This window comes from Gracilinanus agilis, chromosome 2 (assembly GCF_016433145.1).
Source record: "Gracilinanus agilis isolate LMUSP501 chromosome 2, AgileGrace, whole genome shotgun sequence".
Taxonomy (NCBI): Eukaryota; Metazoa; Chordata; class Mammalia; order Didelphimorphia; family Didelphidae; genus Gracilinanus; species Gracilinanus agilis.
The window spans coordinates 49,660,592-49,680,038 of NC_058131.1; the positions used below are offsets into that span (position 1 = coordinate 49,660,592).

The following is a 19,447-nucleotide window of genomic DNA, read 5'->3' on the forward strand; positions in this document are numbered from 1 at the left end:
AAGTTTTATTCTGTCTTGGTAATTGTATAGAATCTTGGAAGTTTCCATGCCTTGAGATTTAAATTGTAATTTTATGAGAAGTCTTTTAACTTTTACATTAGTTCCTAAAGAATTGTTGTCTTAAAGGATAAGCTTTTATATATTTTATTATAAGAAAAATTATTGCCTTAAATGGGTAGAATCATGAAAATTTCCTACCCAGGATTTTTTTAAATAGGAAGCCAAGGAGCTCCTGTATACTTTTATCAGAAAGATCTAGAATTCCTGAGGATAATTTAGACCAGAAGGTTTTTTAATATCAGATTTTGATATGGAAGCAGTAACAGAGGTTGTTGAGAAACTCTTAGCCAAGATTTAAAAGTTATAACAAGTATATGATTTTTAAACATTGTTTATTTTTTTAAAATGTGCTATTAGAAATTATGGTACTCTATTTGAATGTGCATTGTGAATCTGCTATTTTGTAAAACGCATTTATACTCACAGAAAGTGAGTCTCATTTTTGGGTAAAAAACCCTTCACTAGTTCTAAGCTATATATATATTTTTTATTTTTAAAACATTATTTTTTTAATTAAAGCAATTGATTTTTCCTTTTTCTCATCTTGTACTGAAAGTACATATATAATCATTATTTATCTTTTTTTTTATTTTACAGCAATATAAGCTTCATGCAAACATTTGAAGAGCCTTGGGACTATGGGATTGTGATTTAATGCCTTTCTGATTCCAAGAAAAAGGCACATGGTCAGAGACTTGACTAAAAGATATGCATAGATTGCAGAGTTCTATGCCAATACTTTAGGGCTTGGAAATTGGGGTTTGAGTCCTGGAGTCCCAGTCTTTTCTAAAACTAGAAGACATGGGTCCCCTCAACTTAAATTCCTAGTGAAACACCTAAGATTGGCTATCATTTAATGGCTCATTCCCTGAGAAGGTACAGGGGAAAATCGGATCAAAGAAAGGCATTTCCCTTATTCCTCTATATATATAGAGTAAATGGCAATTTTTCTGTAGTTCTGGCCCTAAATAGGTTATAGCAAACTGCTTAAATCGCTTTCATTGGGCCTTGTATCAAAGGCCTGTTTATTTCCCCTACATTTTTTGCACATTTTACATTTCATTCACAAGTTAATTTTTTCTCTTTTTTTAAATCTTATTCTTTTTATTTTTTTTTATTATTTCCTTTGCCAATTGATTTCATGCACCCCCATGACTCACTTAGCCATGCATCCTTAGCTGACCTTTTCAGGGGAGTTATGTGTCATTTAAAATCTTCCTCAGGGGTGTGTGTGTTAAGTTTTTATAATCATAATGTCTGAACTATAATATATATTGCAAGTCAATTTTTACTCCTTTAGAAGTAACCTCAGGGGGGTAATGTTAATTCTCAGAAGAAAATGTATGTTTTGTAATCTATAATGTAAAGTTTAAATTCTTTGAGAGAAATTTCAGGATAAGGATTGTACCATCCCCCCCAGAATCCAGATGACGAACCTGTTTGGTGGAGGCATCAAAAGATGCCTGAAGAGCCTTCACTGGATCATGAAGACCCAAATTTGAACTTTGGGGCGTAGTTGATCTGAACTATGGGGGTTGAACGAATTGAATGCATTTATTTTGAATGGACACTCTTATGCCAGTGGGGGACTGCCCCAAAATTGGCTTTTTGTCAATGCGGCTAGCTTTTGTCCTCTTTTCTTTTGGTTTAAGATCTACTGAAAAAGAGTAGTCTTTTTCAATGTATCTCAGGGGGGTTATGTGTCATTTAAAATCACTTGGGATACTTGGAACTACATTTCCTGTGATCCCTAATGGGTTTCCTGTTTTGGATTACGTATTCAAGGTGAGGGATGGTTTTTAAAATAGGGGGAAGTGACTTGGAACTTCCTCTTTAGCTACCTGAGCGCACAGAGAGAGAAAAGGTAAATGACTGAGGCGAGGTTTGAATAGGTTTCTTACAGGCACTTGGTCAATTTATCTCTATCAGCATGGCTTTTATTAAAATACTATTCTTCCTTTTGATCTCGGCCCTCATCATTTTTAATCATAACATAACAAAGGTTGAGAATTAGGATTGATTCCCTAGTCTAAAAGGTGATCTAAACTTTTACCTACTCCCTTCTAGTTCACGAGAACTTGCTTCTTGCTGGAGAAACTCAAGCCTCCTTAAAACTCTCACTAAAAACGTGGGGTATAGAGAGCCAGCTCCTTATATGGTTTTGGGTCCTGAGTGGCGTATGGTGGCATAAGATTGTTAAGACAGGAGAAAGAAAATGAGAACAACCAGACTAGTGGTTAGCCCATGTTGATCTGAACTCTGTGGGCTTTGGAGCTTATTATATACTGATTTCAAACAAAGAACACAAAGAAAGAGTCACAGCTGCGAAGGGGTAACAAATCATACATAACCCATTAAAGTCTAAAGAGTAAAGGTATAAGTACAAAGACAATGGCCAAATTCCAATCATCAGTTAGTAGGGGATAATTCTGGGAGCGGAAATATTTTATGGAGATGCTCATTAATTGAGTTCTGTCTTCCTGGATTATAGGCACCTGGTCAAATAAAGTCCAGACTAAAGGCTCCATTTTTGTCTAAGTATGCAGTCTTATCTAAGTAATGTTTGTTAGGGTTCAGCCTTCTTAATTATCAAGGAGATAAATTTTTAACTCAGAAGTTGTTGGTCTGCTAAGGACTCAAAGCTTTTCAATAAGTCTATAATGTTTTTCCAATAAGAAAAGGTATGGATCATAAGAGGTATCAAAAGAGGGGTCTCAGATTTTTATCTATTCTCTTATTGGCTTCCCACGGTGGGGTCTATATTAAATAAGTTATGCTAATTACTAATATTCTCTGTTATATATAAGTAAATTTACTGCCTCCTTAGATCTCTTTCAGATTTGAATCAGTTCAGTTATTCACTCTCTCTGCCCATTGCCAGCTCTTCAGGGCCTAGCTAGGGTTTTTGGCCTAAGCAGGTTGTAAAATGGCTTGGCCCTCTCAGCAGCCACACAAAGGAAAACCAGTCTCTCTCTTTCTCTTTTCTGTTGATTTCTCCCACACAAACTTATTCCAGAAACTCTAACCTGTTCTCCTACTTCACCTGCCACTGGGTTATGTCAGTGTTCCAGGAAACAGAAACACCAGCACTCCTCCTCGGGAAAAAAACCTCCAGAAGTCAGTTGGCAGTTGGAAAACCAACTGACTCAGGCTGCCCAGAATTCCAATAGGCACCCTTCCCAAGATTCTGTCTAGCCTTAAAAAACACTACCCACTATTCTTTACCCTGTCCTTAGCTGCTAAGATCTCAATTACTCCAAATGATCATCTTTAGCCCTATGGGTTAATTAATACTAATAAGTCCTTTAATCCAACAGTTCTTTCTCTGGAGGTAGATGGTGTTCTTTTTTGTAAGTGCCTCAGAATTATCCTGGATCATTGTATTGCCAATAATAGCTAAATATACCACATTTGATCATCCCACAATATTGCTATTATTGTGTACAATGTCCTCCTAAGTCTGCTTATTTCACTCTGCAGCAGTTCATGTAGGTCTTCCCAGCCCTTTCTGAAATTATCCTGTTCATCATGCCTAACAGAATAATAGTATTCCATCACCATCCTATACCAAAATGTGTTCAGCCATTCTCCAATTGATGGACCACCCCTTAATCTCCAATTCTTTGTCAGTACAAAAAGAGTAGCTATAAATATTTCTGTGCAAATAGATCCTTCCCCAACTTATTTTTTATCTCTCTAGGACATCAACCTTGTCATGGTATTATTGGATCAAAGGATATATCTTATTTTATAGCCCTTTGAGCATAATTCCCAATTGCTCCTTGGAATGGTATATATCAGTTCACAATTCTATCAGTAATGCATAAGTGTGCAAATTTGGCCACGTCCCCTCGAACATTTATCATTTTCCTTTACTGTCATATTGGCCAATCTGATAGTTATGGGGTGGTACTTTAGAGTTGTTTTAAAGTGCATTTATTTAATCAAGAGGGATTTAGAACATTTTTCCATACAATTATTGATAGTTTGATTTCTTCTTCTGAAAACTGCTTATTGATATGCTTTGACCATTTGTCATTTTGGGAACGGTTTTTATTTGTATAAATTTGACTTAATTCCTTTTATATTTGTGAAATGAGACTTTTATCAGAGAAATTTTTTATAAAAATATTTTCCCCAATGTGTTATTTCCCTTCAAATCTTGGTTGCATTGGTTTTGTTTGTACAAAACCTTTTTAATTTAATATTATCAAAATTATTCATTTTACATCTTGTAATAAATATTCTCTATCTCTTGCTTGGTCATGAATTTTTCCCTTCTCCATAGATTTGACAGGTAAACTATTTTATGGTCCCCTAATTTATTTATAATATCACCCTTTGTGGCTGTCACATTCAATTTGACATTATCTTGGTATAGAGGCTAAGATAATGATCTATACATAATTTTTGCCATATTATTTTCCAATTTGCCCAGTAGTTTTTGTCAGGTAGTGAGTTCTTATACAAAAATCTGGGACCTTTGGTTTTATTGAAGATGAGATTGTTGAGGTCATTTACTCCCAATGTATTCCATTGACCCACCCTTCAATTCCTTAGCCAGTATCAGACCATTTTGATGATTACTGCTTTATAGTACAGTTTAAGATCTGATACTGCCAGGGCACTATCCTTCACCATTTTCTTCATTACTCCTTTAAATATTCTTGATCTTTTGTTTTTCCAGATGAATTTTCTTATTATTTTTTTCTAGTTCAATAAAATAGTTTTAGTAGTTTGATTGGTATGGTACTGAATAAATAAATTAATTTAGGTAAGATTGTCGTTTTTATCATGGCTTGGCCTACCCACGAGCAATTAATGTTTTTCCATTTGTTTAGATCTAACTTTATTTATGTGAAAAGTGTTTGTAATTGTGTTCATATATTTCCTGTGTTTGTCTTGGCAAATAGATTTCTAAGTATTTTATATTGTCTAGAGCTATTTTGGTATATCTGTGGCACACATGCTGGAGAGGGCTGCTTCCTTTCCCCTCTCCATCAAGATTGAGGACACCACCAGCTTTTCTGCCCAGCAGCCCAATGGAGGTGCTTCCTCCTTCCACTATCTGGGATAAGGGGATGGCTCACATGAGGTGTGAGGATGCAGTTTGGGCACTCAGTCTAAAAGATTTGCTGTCACTGGTCTAGAGCAGTGATGGGCACATTTTTTAAAGAGGGGGCCAAAGGATAGGAAATGCTCATCAGTCAGTCTGTTTCTAAGGCAACTCTTCCAAAGTTTCATTGTATTGTATCCTACTCATTGTATTCATCAGATTAGAAATAATGTAACAGGGCCAGAAAGAACATTTCAGGGGGCTGGCATGGGGCCTGCCCGCAGTAGTTTGCCCATCACTGGTCTAGAGTGATTTTTTAAATGGAATTTCTCTTTCTAACTCTTACTGCTGGTCTTTGTTGGAAATATATAGAAATGCCGATGACTTATGTGGAATTATTTTGTATCCTGCAACTTTGCTAAAGTTATTAATTATTTAAACTAGTTTTCTAGTTGATTCTTTAGCATTTTCTAAGTATACCAACATATCATCTGCATAGAATGCTAGCTTAATTTCCTCATTGCCTACTTTAATTCCTTCTATTTTTCTTCTCTTATTGCTAAAGCTAACATCACTAATACAATATTAAATAATAGTGGTGATAATTGACATCTTTGTTTAATTCCTGGTCTTATTAGAAAGGCTTCTGACTTATCCCCATCACATATGATCCCGATTATTTTAAATAGATGCCAATTATCTTAAGGAAAGGCCCTTTTATTCCTATGCTTTCTAGTGTTTTTAATAGGAATGGGTATTACATTTTGTTGAAGGCTTTTTCTGCATCTACTGAGATAATTTTGTGATTTCTATTACTTTGGATATTAATATGGTCAATTATGCTAATAGTTTTTTTCATATTATACCAGTCTTTCATTCCTGGTATAAATCCAACCTGGTCCTAGTGAATAAACTTTGTGACATATTGCTGTTGTCTCTTTGCTAGTATTCTATTTAAGATTTTTGCATCAATATTCATTAAGGAAGTTTTTCTGTAATTTTCTTTCTCCATTTTTGGCCTCTCTGGCTTAAATATCAGCATGATATTCGTATCATAAAAAGAATTTGGTAGTATTATAAGTAAAGTTAAGTGGGTGTTTGCACAAGGCAAAGCCATGAGAAAGCAGAGTAAAGAATTCTAAAATTCTAATGGGGAGAGTCAGATAGCCTTGTGCTGGGGATGCATTCTCTCTTTACCTGAAGAGAGACTGGATACCTTCCTTTGCTGGCTGTGATATATCTGGACTTCTCCATCCTACCTACTTCCCTGTTACCTGATGGAAGCATCTATTGAGCTTCCTGAGTGATCCTGTATAGCTGAGCCATTTGTCTGTGAGAATTTGGTTGGGGTCCTTTTGAATCCCAAACCCCTTTTTGGGTCCTGTCCTGCCTAGCTGCTTAACTACCTCCATTACCAACAAAAGGAGGGGGGGGGCATGTTTTTTGGTTTAGTGTAGGATATTTATAATAGGGTCTGGGTCCCTAGATAGATAGGTGAGCTCGGTATAGCTGATTCCAAGAAGCCTCCTGGTGACAGGACATTTAGATCTTGTGGGTTTTAGTAGGAACTTTTACATTAAGTATCCAATTACCTTCTGACCTTTCTCTTGTTAAAATTAAAGCAACTTTTATATATCATCTTGGTGGGTGGGTGTGTCATCTCAGTGTCTGGCCCTGCCAGCCCTGTGCTTGGGTGACCTTCCCAGAACCCAGGTTATGGCCTAAATCACATCCAATTCAATCCCCAAACCTCACCTATTATTTCAGTAGGAATCTTTCTTTGATTATTTTGCCAAATAGTTTGTATAGTATTGGGATTAATTGTTCTTTAGTATTTGATAGAATTCACTTGTGAATCCATCTGGCTCTGGTGATTTTTCTTAGGGAGTTCATTGCTAGCTTGTTCAATTTCTTTTTCTGAGAACATTTAAGTATTCTATTTCCTTTTTTTGTTAATCTAGGCAATTTACATTTTTGGAAATTATTTTTTTATTCATCTACTTCACCTAGATTATGAGATTTATTGTCATATAATTGGACAAAATAGCTCCTAATGATTGCTTTAATTTCCTCTTCTTTGGAAGAGAAATCATCCTTTTCATTTTTGATATGGTAATTTGATTCTATTCTTTCCCTTTTTAAATCAAATTAACCAAGGATCTATTCTTATTACTATTATTATTTCTCAAGCTGCTTTTTTCCTATTTCTTTGGTTCTTATTTCTACAGTCTATAGCCACATGCCTTTCCTTCCCCTTCAAAAAGCCAAAAAAAGTCATTGATTGCCTCTTGTGTTCCTTTAAAAGTGCTATGACATCTGTCTGTCTTTTAGATCTTTCTTTTATTATTCCTTTAATCCAACTATTTCTCTCCTTAATTTCTCCTCTAATTCAGCTTTTTCCTCCTTTAATCTCTCCACTAATTCAACTTTCTTTCTGTCTTCCTTTTCAAGGTCATCAGAGACATACATTGTTACCCTCTTTAATGTATCAATATCCATAGTGGACAAGTCAGGTCAATTTGTCATAAAATATTACTTTTAGCTCTGGAGGAGTTATTTACAAAATGTATTCTAATATGCCTAACATCTTTTCCCCTAGAAAGATCTAGATCAAGGTATTTGTATCCTAGTTCACCAAGTCTATTCATGAACTGAGATGGTTTCTCATTTTTACCTTGTTTCAAGTCTTCAAATTTAGTACAATTACTAGGCCTTTTAGAACAAGCTCTCATTCCTTTTAGTAATGCATTTCTAGCCTCACATAGATATATATGTATCTTTGGCTGAATTCAAGTCCCAATTTAGGTTTTCAGTTGGCCAATGAATTTTACCCTCTCCCTGAGCCTGGTTGATAAGAGAAAGGACTTTCCTCCTTTCTCTTTCCAATAGCAGGGCAGGGAGCAAGTCATTAAAGTCTACCCGAGGGTAGGGGTAAGGATTTAATTATACTGGTCCATTGAAAGCTAACAAAGGAGAGAGTCTAGATAAACACTGTCTTACCATCAATACTCACCCTCATACAGACTGTAAATTCTATAAATGCTTTCAAACTTTTTGAGTACTACTATGGGTTCATTCTCAAAAGAAGGGGTCTTTTGCTTGAGCTTTCAATATCTTGTGGAGAAAAAGATGTATGAAGTTTAATATCTACTAAATTCCCTCATTTATTATATGTGGTAACATTTCTTAGAGGGAACAGGACTGTATTTGAATTGTCCATGATTACAGGAGTCCAACTTATTGTTTGGGTAGGAGTTGAGTGGATGGGGAAAGAGGGAGGAGAGATTGTATTGGAAGGGAGAAGATGATCAAGAGGTGCAGAGGCAGGTCTAAGGGGGATTGAGCAGGAGTAGGGGTGGAATGGAGAGGTGGATGCTAGGTAGGCTGAGAGTGGTTGGTCATGGTTAGGGCAAAGGAAGGCTGATTGAGGGTGACAAGGAGAGGAGGAGAGTAGGTGGGATGGGAGGGACTTGTATGGGAAAGGAGAATGAGGAGAAGGAGAGCAGGGAGAGTGGGGAGAAGGGAAGTTGTGGAAATTGAGTAGCAGGGAGGGAGAAATTGGGCAAGGTAAGAGAGAAAATGAGCAGGGCAAGGCAGAGACTGAGTGCAACAAGAACAGGGGTAGGTGGAGCCAGAGTCAGATGGTAAGGTAGGGTAGAGAGGTGGGTTTGGAAGAAAGGAGCTGGAAGAAGTGAGGGGTGATCAGGGTCTTATGAGGGAGCAGCCAAAGAGGTCAAGTCCTGTTCTGGATCAAGAGGAGGGGGAGGAGATTCTTTATATGCAAGGTGGGAAGATGCTAGATTTATCTAATGGTTTAGGAGGAGGAACTGAAGAAGTCAAGTCAGATTGGTCTGGATCTAAAGAAGGAATAGCCTCCTGGTTAGAGGACAATGAAGGCAGTGTGTCAGAGTTTTCAGAGTCAATCAAGTTATTTTCAAGGTTAGTAGCTTTGGTTGAATTGTCAAGGAGGTGTGCCCAAAGGAGCCAATAGGAGAATTCTTTAGAATTTTTATGGCCAATGGTCAGTTTTAATTCTTTCAAAACTTTAATGTCAAAAGAACCAATCTTGGCCAGCTAAAGGATTTTACTGCCCATGCTTTACACAATCTCATTGCTTCCTTCTTTGACATACCATCTTCTTTTGGAAAACTGGGATCATTCCAAGAACTCAATAGTTTTAAGGTAAAAACTGGGGTTAATTTATATATTTGTCTGTGTTCAGAAGGGTGAGTAGGAGACAGGAATGGACAATAGTCTGGGACCAAACAAGTTAGGTGTCCAGATCTCTTTATCATCTCTGATAATCTCATAAGGACAGTTTAGTTGATAAGGAAATAAGGACAAGAGAGTTGTCTTTTACCTCATGCTTCCAGCTCTGGCTCCAGGAGCATGGAGTTTATTATATATATTTCAAGACTCATTTCACACAAAAGAACCTCCCCCACCCCCAGCAACTCTGGTTAGGTTTTATAGTCTCAACCTAACCTCCCACAGGCAAATGACTTTCCTCCTTCTGGATATCAGGATATCAGGATTCAAACTCCACTTCCACTGAGGTCTCCCAGGGGGTCAGTTACAACTTGTCCCCAGCCACCATGGAGTCCATCTCAGAGAGAGAAGCATAACTTCCTGCTTCCCCATTCCATTTAGAATTCTCCAGCCCTGCTTGCTAAGCCTCACAGCTAATTAATCTTAAGCATTTTATTAATTTATCTTACAACAATAGTTTATTTAAGGGTGAACCTGGAGGAATCTTGACTGATTTGCTCTGACTTGTTACAATATTTTGACCCTGAATTTAGTAAAAAAAATTTCTATCCTTTCTTTTCTAAGGAATTCTAGGAAAATTCAATACCTGGGCCTTACACCCCCCACCCCCCCCCCATCTGAGTGAGGCTTCTGCTCTAGCTGCTGTTGTTAAAGAGTTCAGTATCTGTGGTATAAGTCTATTATTACCATTGAGCAGTAATATAAAGGTGAAAATTAATGGTTGGACAACAATTTCATAAAATTCAGTGGTTGCCAATACTTATTATATCTTGAGGCAGAAATTTATTTATAAATATTTAGAAAATGGAGAGGAAACAATAAAGTAGAGAAATGTGAACAGTTTAGAGAGGTTATCTATCCTATCAACCTAAATGTTAACTCTGGGTCTGCTTAATCCAGGCAGAGATTAATTAGCTCTCAACCAGGAAGGCTGATGGAGAGTAACCACATGGCCTCCTCCAAGATGGAAGCTAGTCTCTTAGGAAACTAGGAAAGGCGTCAGCCTTTTACTCACCCAACAAAGTAGTCCAGGAGTCAGAGTCTAAGTTGAAGCTGAGCTCTAAGCCCATGATCCAAGCTGTAGTCTCCAGCAAAGCTCCCTTGAAGACTCTCCCCAGGCAGACAACTATCTCAAGAAGACAATCTTTTCAGACTATCTTCTCAAAGACAATCTACTCTGAGGGAGTTTCAGGGCTTGCTTTTATGGTGACTTTTTGTCCCTTCCCCTCTTCACAGGGGCCAATTACAGTTTCCAAATCATCTAGCACTGCCCAGGGGGCAGTGAGTTAAAGGGTAGAGCTCTCCAACTAAGTAACTGTGGACTCCCTTACTTAGTGTGAAATAGGGGTGTTTTTAAATTTTTGGTTGATTAACTCAACATAGTCAAAGAGAATAAAGAATTCCCTTTCAGTACGAAGCTGATTGCTTCTGAGGAATTCAAACAATGAAAGGAACCCAAAACATTATAAAAATTTTTGAGACACATCTTCCTTTAATATTATGGTAGAAAGCAACAAAACTAGATTAGGATTAAATAAGAAATCAATGTAAAGCAATAGGAATTGATGCAAGGCAATAGTACCAATAATTGATATGTATTTATAATAATATTAATTATTATTATAATGTTTGAAAAATATTATTGTTTCAAATATCAAATCATTGAATTAGTATATTTAATTAACATTGCTTTGAATTAGTTTAGCTTGATTTCATTTTGTTCAGTTTTATTCATTTGGTTTTATTTTATTTTATTTTTATTTTATTCATATCAAGGAAATATTATTAATTTTACTTCATTATTTTTTTGTTTAATTTTATTCACTTTGAATCAATTCAATTTGATTTATTCAATTATATTTAATATTATTTAGTATTTTTTAAAATTGCCTGTAGTTTTACTTTACTGGCCAGGGAGTAGGGTGGGGGCTGAGAAAGCAATGATGTATGCATAAGAAGTGAATTCAGAATGCTTTTGCACATGAGCATGAGCTGGAATGGGAAAAAAGGAAATATTCCACCCAAAAAAACTGTGTGCAAGCCCTAATTCTGAATGCCCAATCCCCAAACCCCAAGTAGGACCACAGCATTCTGCAGTCCAAGTCAGATAAGTTCATAGATTACTGGTTGTTGGAGGGCTTGGAAGCCCCAGAGCTGGACAGGGACCAGAGGCCCCTGCTGCGATTTTGCCTTTTGAGATGCTCCATAGGAAGCTGTCTTAGCAAGAGGCTGAATTGGGTTCCAGGCTCGTGGGGGAGCTACTTGGGACCAGTGGGGTGATCAAAGGCAAAAAGAAAAAAGAAAAAACACTGGCTAACTCTGGATACGCTCCCTGTGAGGTGCCAGTACCAGCTTAATTTCTCCAACACCCAATGGCAGAGGGCTGCTGGATGGGCTGATGTTGCTAAAAGCCCAGCTCACCAGGGGGGTCCTTTGGGCCTTGTGTAGGGAAGCCTTGTTGCTCCACTCTTTGAGCTTCAGCAGCAGCAAGGTAATGGATCAGGGCTGCCTACTCAGCTGTTTCCAGTGGCTACTCAGCCTGGGAAATCTTACCAAAATCCATACAGTGAGAAGAGCAAGGGCAGGAGCAGCAGAAGCAGCATTGGGACAGTGAAGGTAGCTGTGAGGTTAATCTGCCCTCTTGTCTATTCTAAAACTAAAAGGCTTTTAAAAAAGGACAAGTAGATAAAGCACAGGGTTCAGAGCCTTCATAAAAAGCAACTGTTGTGCTTGTGCTTCTGGCCAACCCACCACCCAGCTAGTCCCATTGCCACTAAGAATGGACAGACATGAAAGAGAATGTTAAGTGTATGGGCCTCCTGTTTCAAAATAACACTCATGGGAAGAATCATAGTACTCTGTCTTATTTGTTTCCCCTGATGAAAAAGGGAAACATCAAGCCCATCCCTGCGGCCCATACAAGACCCAGGAATTATTCTGTATTCCTTTCCAGGAACACAGAAGGACACCAGAGTCATGGTGAAATGGGAACTTGCACTCAGGACTGCAATGTGTCTGGGGAGATGACTGGCAATTTCTCAGGAATGAACACATCCCAAGGGGACATCTGGTGGTATTGTGGAAGAAAATCAATTTCTAACAGGTCTGGCATGTGCATGCTGGTGCAATTCAATGTTCCCTTTATTGTAATATTAATATGATAAACTGTTAAAGAAGTCTGACAAAGTAGATGATAGACTATATCCAACTTCCCTTTCTTTGTAATTGTTGCTCAAGCAATCTGACTGCATTTGAACCAAAGAGGGTTATGTAACAGATTAACCTTGTTAAAAAAAAGTCCTTGGAGGCAGATTGCAAAAACAAACCTTATTTATTGTGTTAAGGATTTTAATAACTATCTGATCTAATCTACTTCTAAGTATCCTTATAGATTAACTTGTATACTGCATTCAAGGTAGGCTATGGGGGGCCAAAATGGCTTCTGGCCAACTTGACTAAGAGTCTGTCTTCACAAGGTCAGGATCACAAAGACCAGGAAAGAAAGATCTTCTTTGTTTCTTTCTTAGTTGATAGCATCTCTCAGATCACAGTCACACAGTCACTAAATGTTGATATTGGTATTCCTAAAGTGGCACAGGGAAATGCCAAGAGCTCTAGAAAGAAAACCTCCTCCTTCACTAAGCTCCAATGTGTCAGAGCACTGAGGAAAAGACAATTGGCTAAAAAAATACCCTTTCAACATTCCACAGAACTCTACCTTGCAGCCTCCACTGCATGCAAATTCCAAAGCAAAAAGGCAGCTTTGCATAACTTAACTTTTTGAACCAAAAACCTAAAATCTTATCTTAACATTACCTTGGCATTCATGAGAGAGAGTAAAAACCAGTCAGAAGAGGTAAAGAGAGAGAAAAGAAGCACACCTGCTGGGTTATTTGATGAGAGAATGTATAGAGATAGCATTAGAGTCCCTAGAGGAGTACCAGATGAGTCCAAGCCCAGAAATCAAATAATATCAGGAGATGGGGCAGAACCATTATAACTCAGTAGCAGCAAAAGCTGAAAGCACCCTGAGAATCCTTTAAGACCAATCCTTTAAAAGCACTTCAAAATGACAGGAGTCAAAAACCAGGAAAAAGATGGAGAGAGGGGGCTCTATTGATAAAAACAATGTGAAAGGTATGCAGAGAGAGTCAATTTTCTCATGAGGGAAATGAAAGTGTGTGATTCTCAAAGTGAAACCCTTTGGCCTATACCCCCAATATCCTCAAGGCAAAAGCACTGGTTAATGAATCCAGTTGAGACAAGGATGACTGGTTTGTTTTAAATTTCAAGGGCCTTTTGCTGACTGTTTTATCTAAAGGCTCCAGGACAATACCTGGTAAAGAAATTGATAAAAGACAAAAGCCCCTGATTCAAAGGCAATAAACAACTTAGTTGGTTCCTTATCTCTTAGAAAGGTTAAAGTAACAGTTTTTCTATATCTCACCATACCCTGAACCAAATTGGAATACCTGGGTTTAGATTGTAAGTTCAGGCCCCAGGCAGGGGCTGGACAGGGGGAGGGAAAGGAGGATATCATGTTAAGAACCTATAAAATGTCTGTTTTTGTACCCAGGTATTACATTTGCCATTAGGACCTCTGTCTTTCTCATAAGGAAAAGAAATAAGCAACTACTTTTCTTTACTCTCATTTTCTGACTCCAGATGTTTTATTTTTATTTTTATTTTGAGGGGGTGGCACGGAGTGCCCATTCTTTTTAGCCCACACCCATGGGATAAAGGCTAACTGGAAGTAAAACTGCACACAGAGGAGTACTGGCCAACTACCTCCCACCTACTGCACCAGGTGAATCTGGGCATAGACCAAACTTAGGATCCTTGGACCCTGCCTACACCAACTGGAAAAAGAGACACAGAAATGCAATGAGAAAAATAATTTAAAAATAAAACAGAATTGACCTATTGGAAAAAGAGGCAAAAAAATCCAATGAAGAAAAATTTCAAAGAACAGTAGAATATACCAAATGGTAAACATTAAACTAACTTTTTATATATTTCCTGGTGTTCTCGCCTCCAAACCATCAAGAACCCACAGAGCTTATTGTTTCCCTGACTAGTTTGGATTTCAGTTAAACTGTCTGTTACCCCAGCTGAACTGATTCTCTCTCATTTCCTTCCTATTTCCCAAATCCCCTGTGAGTTTCATTTAGTTTTATTTATTATATCCTTTCCCTAGCAGAGTCTGTCTGTGTGCCCCTCAGTGTGTATTCCCTTATGTGGTCCCAGTTTCCCAATCAGATTTTAACACATCAAAAGTCACTCCTTGTTTCTAGGTCTTTCCTTGCTGTGAAACTCAAGCTTCTATAATGATAAGATGCCAAGAGCAACTGAATTCTTTTTTTTTTTAAATAACTAAAACTGACAGGACTTTGGGAATGCCTCCACAGCCTAAGAGCTTCCCTAACATAGCTGGTCAACCAAAACCAGCTACAAAATGTCTATGAGTGTTCCACAGTCTTTTTTTACAAAATTTTTCCCTTGCATGTCATCACAGTTTTCCAGAAGAGCTCCCTGGCATTTTCTATATGGAGAGGTACCATTTCAGGACATGTTTACTCCTCTAGAGTGAGGAAGAGAATTTAGGACTCAAATTTTTAAAAGAATGTTAAAAATTGCTTTTACATGTAATTAAGGGGAAAATAAAATATATTACAATTTAAAAAAATAAAATGGCTCAGTATAAAAAGGGTGTCATGAAAAAACAATGATTTATATTCTTTTCAATTTCTATTCAATAATTGCCAGAGTGCTACCATATTTAACCTTTCCAAAATTCTGTCAGATCTGTAACTTCCTTATGGCTTTGTTATTGTTGTTAGATTTCTCTAGGTTTGAAATGGCTATATTAATATTCCCAACCATTAGTTATGCTATCTGTTTCAAACTACAATTCAGTTTACGTTTATTTATTTATTTATTTATTTTTAAAATATGGAACGCTTCACGAATTTGCGTGTCATCCTTGCGCAGGGGCCATGCTAATCTTCTCTGTATCGTTCCAATTTTAGTATATGTGCTGCCGAAGCGAGCACTCAGTTTATATTTATATATTTAAATACTACTCTATTTTATATACCTTAAATATTGATATAATTTTATTATCTATTGTATTTTAAAGCAAAATGTAGCTTCTCTATTTCTTTCTTTCAAACATGCATAGCTTTACTATCTGATATCATGATTACTTCAGTTCAGTCATTTTTTAGTTGCTTCCAACTCTTTGTAAATCCATTTGGGGTTTTCCTGTTCAGAGCTACTAGAGTGATTTTTCATTTCCTTTCCCAGATCATTTTAAAGGTAAGGAAACTGAGGAGAATAGTGTTAAGTGACTTAACCTGGGTCTCACAGTTATTGTCTAATGTCACATTTGAATTCACGAAGATGAGTCTTTCTGACTCTAATCCTGGTGCTCTGTCCACTACAACACCAAGTTGCCTCATGATTGATACCTCTGCATTAAAAGCTATGGTGTATAATAAATTCACCTCTCACTTTAATACATTTTATAACAAATTTCCACGTAAGTTTTCCTAAGTTACATGATCAAACTTACCTCCCTCTCTTCCCTTTTCCCTCCCACTGTTGGGAGGTGATTCAATTTAGGTAATACATGTATTATATCATACAAAACACATTTCCTTATTGTTCATTTTGAGAGTAATCTTATAAAACTGAAACCCCAAAACATAAACCCAAATAAATGATTGAAAAATCATATGCTGTCATCTGCATTCTGACTCCAACAATTCTTTCTCTGGAGGTGGATAGTGTTCTTTTTTGTAAGCCTCAGAATTTTCCTGGATCATTATATTGCCAATAATTGTATTAAGTGTAATCTGTCACCAAAAATGTTGCAAATAAGAATGTTGTAAATTGGAAAAGTCAGGAATATTAATATAAGAATGTTAAGAAAGGAGGTGAGATTGGATACAGTATCTTCTACTGCTTGTAATAGATTGGGCAGGTGCCTAATAGCTTGTGGCTACTGAAGTTCCTTGTAACTAAATTAAACCTACACAAGGATAACGGCTGGAGAGACATGTAAAAACCATCTATTTAATAAATATTCGAAAAGGTTTGAGGAAAGGTAAGGAAAGGTAACAAAGGTTGAGAATTAGGATTGATTCCCTGGTCTAAAAGGAGATCTAAATTTTTACCCACTCCCTTCTAGTTCGCAAGAATTTGCTTCTTGCTGGAGAAACTCAAGCCTCCTTAAAACTTTCACTAGAAATGTGGGGTCTATACTAAATAAGTTATGCTAATTACTAATCTTCTCTGTTATATATAAGTAAATTAATGCCTCCTTAGATCTCTTTCAGATTTAAATCAGTTCAGTTATTCACTCTCTCTGCCCATTGCCAGCCCTTCAGGGCCTAGCTAGGGTTTTTGGCCTAAGCAGGTTGTAAAATGGCTTGGCCCTCTCAGAAGTCACACAAAGGAAAACCAGTCTCTCTCCTCTTTTCTGTTGATTTCATCCATAAAATTATTCCAGAAACTCTAACCTGTTCTCCTACTTCACCTGCCACTGGGTTATGTCAGTGTTCCAGGAAACAGAAACACCAGCACTTCTCCTAGAGAAAAAAACCTCCAGAAGTCAGTTGGCAGTTGGAAAACCAACTGACTCAGGCTACCCAGAATTCCAATAGGCACCCTTCCCCAGATTCTGTCTAGCCTTAAAAAAACATTACCCACTATCCTTTACCCTGTCCTTAGCTGCTAAGATCCCAATTACTCCAAATGATCCTCTTTAGCCCTATGGGTTAATTAATACTAATAAGTCCTTTAATCCAACAGTTCTTTCTTTGGAGGTGGATAGCATTCTTTTTTGTGTCTCAGAATTATCCTGGATTATTGTATTGCCAATAACAGCTAAATCTATCACATTTGATCATCCCACAATATTGCTATTATTGTGTACAATGTTCTCCTAATTCTGCTTATTTCACTCTGCATCAGTTCATGTAGGTCTTCCCAGCCCTTTCTGAAATTATCCTGTTCATCATGCCTAACAGCACAATAGTATTACATCACTATCCTATACCAAAATGTGCTCAGCCATTCTCCAATTGATGGGCAACCCCTTAATTTCCAATTCTTTTCCTCAGATTATACCAGTCTTTCATTCCTGGTATAAATCCAACCTGGTCCTAGTGAATAAACTTTGTGACATATTGCTGTTGTCTCTTTGCTAGTATTCTATTTAAGATTTTTGCATCAATATTCATTAAGGAAGTTTTTCTGTAATTTTCTTTCTCCATTTTTGGCCTCTCTGGCTTAAATATCAGCATGATATTCGTATCATAAAAAGAATTTGGTAGTATTATAAGTAAAGTTAAGTGGGTGTTTGCACAAGGCAAAGCCATGAGAAAGCAGAGTAAAGAATTCTAAAATTCTACTGGGGAGAGTCAGATGGCCTTGTGCTGGGGATGCATTCTCTCTTTACCTGAAGAGAGACTGGATACCTTCCTTTGCTGGCTGTGATATATCTGGACTTCTCCATCCTACCTACTTCCCTGTTACCTGATGGAAGCATCTATTGAGCTTCCTGAGTGATCCTGTATAACTGAGCCATTTGTCTGTGAGAATTTGGTTGGGGTCCTTTTGGATCCCAAACCCCTTTTTGGGTCCTGTCCTGCCTAGCTGCTTAACTACCTCCATTACCAACAAAAGGAGGGGGGGGCATGTTTTTTGGTTTAGTGTAGGATATTTATAATAGGGTCTGGGTCCCTAGATAGATAGGTGAGCTCGGTATAGCTGATTCCAAGAAGCCTCCTGGTGACAGGACATTTAGATCTTGTGGGTTTTAGTAGGAACTTTTACATTAAGTATCCAATTACCTTCTGACCTTTCTCTTGTTAAAATTAAAGCAACTTTTATATATCATCTTGGTGGGTGGGTGTGTCATCTCAGTGTCTGGCCCTGCCAGCCCTGTGCTTGGGTGACCTTCCCAGAACCCAGGTTACTGGCCTAAATCACATCCAATTCAATCCCCAAACCTCACCTATTATTTCAGTAGGAATCTTTCTTTGATTATTTTGCCAAATAGTTTGTATAGTATTGGGATTAATTGTTCTTTAGTATTTGATAGAATTCACTTGTGAATCCATCTGGCCCTGGTGATTTTTCTTAGGGAGTTCATTGCTAGCTTGTTCAATTTCTTTTTCTGAGAACATTTAAGTATTCTATTTCCTTTTTTGTTAATCTAGGCAATTTATATTTTTGGAAATTATTTTATTCATCTACTTCACCTAGATTATGAGATTTATTGTCATATAATTGGACAAAATAGCTCCTAATGATTGCTTTAATTTCCTCTTCTTTGGAAGAGAAATCATCCTTTTTATTTTTGATATGATAATTTGATTCTATTCTTTCCCTTTTAAAATCAAATTAACCAAGGCATTATCTATTTTATTTGTGTTTTTTTCATAGACCCGACTCTTAGGCTAATTCATTAGCTCAATAGTTCTTTTGCTTCCAATTTTATAAATTTCTCCTTTGATTTTTAGTATTTCCAATTTAGCTTTAGTTGTGGATTTTTTTATTCGTTCTTTTTCAAGTTTTTTTTAATTATATACATAAATTATTTATTCTACTTTTTCTCTTTTTATTGATACTCAGGAATATAAATTTTCCCCTAAGTACTGCTTTGGCTGTACCCCATAAGATTTTTAAAATATTTACTTATTTATTACTGATTACATACTATAACAAATTTCACCCAAGTTTCCCTAAGTAATATGATTGAACTTAACTTCCTGGCTCCCTGCCCTTCCCTCTCCTGATGCTGGCAGGCAATTCAATCTATATTCCATCAATTCTAATATGTTATATTCCCATTTTCATTCTCTTTAATGAAGTCAATGATTGTTTCTGTGATTTGTCCTTTGACGTACCTGTTTTGAAGAATGAGATTATTTAGTTTCTAATTAATTTAATTTGCCTTTCTATAAACCATTATTCATTATGAATTTTATTGCATTAAGATCTGAAAAAGTTACATTCAATATTTCTACTTTTCTGAATTTGGTTGTGAAGGTT

General features: G+C 36.9%; 1 long non-coding RNA gene and 1 other non-coding gene across 3 annotated transcripts in view; one reads left to right on the top strand and one right to left on the bottom strand.

Moving 5' to 3' along the window:
• LOC123236760 overlaps window positions 1-19,447 on the top strand; it is a 78,154-nt gene that overhangs the window by 32,149 nt on the left and 26,558 nt on the right. For both annotated transcript variants that reach the window (XR_006505435.1, XR_006505434.1), the window contains 2 exons: window positions 12,339-12,488; window positions 14,078-14,373. This is a non-coding gene — a long non-coding RNA (uncharacterized LOC123236760). The remainder of the gene's footprint in view (window positions 1-12,338; window positions 12,489-14,077; window positions 14,374-19,447) is intronic.
• LOC123238296 lies at window positions 15,332-15,438 on the bottom strand. Its single transcript, XR_006505499.1, has one exon. It is a non-coding gene; the product is annotated as a U6 spliceosomal RNA (small nuclear RNA).